Source organism: Trichechus manatus, unplaced genomic scaffold (assembly GCF_000243295.1).
Source record: "Trichechus manatus latirostris isolate Lorelei unplaced genomic scaffold, TriManLat1.0 scaffold00387, whole genome shotgun sequence".
NCBI classification, from domain to species: domain Eukaryota; kingdom Metazoa; phylum Chordata; class Mammalia; order Sirenia; family Trichechidae; genus Trichechus; species Trichechus manatus.
The window spans coordinates 265,641-267,073 of record NW_004444323.1 but is presented as its reverse complement, the minus strand read 5'-3'; positions in this window follow the sequence as shown (position 1 = coordinate 267,073).

Here is a 1,433-nt window from a genome sequence, read left to right as displayed (position 1 = left end):
CCAAGGAGCGCCTGGTGGATTTGAACTGCTGACCTTTTCGTTATCAGCCGTGGCACTTAATCACTAAGCCACCAGTGTTTCCAAAAAGCCGGTTGCCGTCAGGTCAGTGCTGACTCATAGCAACCCTACTGGACAGACTGGAACTGCCCCATAGGATTTCCAAGACCTTTTGATTAGCCGTCAAGCTCGCTACTACTGTGCTCCAGTGCTCCACGCCTACAGGCCAACACAAGATAGGGCTCGTCAAATCACACCTTCGCCGCCTAAACAGGCAGGATTCTGAGAGTAAAGAACACACAGAGATACACTCTCTGCTGCTTTTGCTTCCAAATTTTCTCCTAATTTAAAGCAAGCTACCTTGAATTAAAATACGGAAGTGCAATTTTATTTATCTCTTTGATTAACAAAATTATATAAATATCACAAATAGTGTAGCAAAGCAAAACAGTTTAGTGAGGATTCAAGTTGGTGTAACCTTCATACACTGAACAAGTAAAACCCAGTAGACACCAATGGATGCATTCATTGAGTTTATCTTAACAGATTGGCTTTTCCAAGATCCAATACGGCATTTTTTTTTCTTTTTTTGGTGATCAAGAAAAGAACACGATTTTTTTTTAAGTTTAAAACAAGTGAAAATTTCCCAAATGACCTAAGACACACACACACATACACACATACATCTCAGGATTCTGTATGATTTCAGTATGAATTTAATTCTGTTATCTTTCTACTTATATTTGTGCCATCATCCATTACCTTATTCATTCATTTACCTATTAACAAATATTTATTGAATGCCTGCTGTCAGTCATCCCTGTAGATGTAGTGAGTCAAAAGATAAAAATAAAAAAATAATGAAGTCCCTTTCTTTATTTAATTAGACATTCATCCAGCTGAGAACCTTAATCATCTTAGTTCAAATGCTATTTTTCTTTAGGAATGATTTTCATATCTATTTCATATAAACTGACATTACTTTTGAGATAAAAGAATCAGCCTTATATTTTTATCATTAACACAAGGCATTACATTTCAATGATAAATATAGTTACCTTGCTTAGACCATAGTTCAGCTATGATTTCAAGCATGATCCAAGGTAAGCTTTGTCAGGTGTACCATATATTGTATCATTTGGCAAGAAAAGCAAATGTTTCTGCAATACGTTCTAAATTAGCACAGTGGATGCACTCTGTGCATAAAAACAAAAATGCATTTAAATATATGTAACAAAAAGATGCATGTAAATAAACTTAAAATGACACCTGGCTAGGAATTCAATGTGTCGTGACTTGAAAATAATCTAAAGTTTACACCTCAGACTTATAGGACAACATCACTCTGGAGGATGTAACACTGGATTATTGACAACACATTTAACTTTGATCATCACCCTTCTCTCTACTAGATTTTTAGATCGGTCAGAAAATGG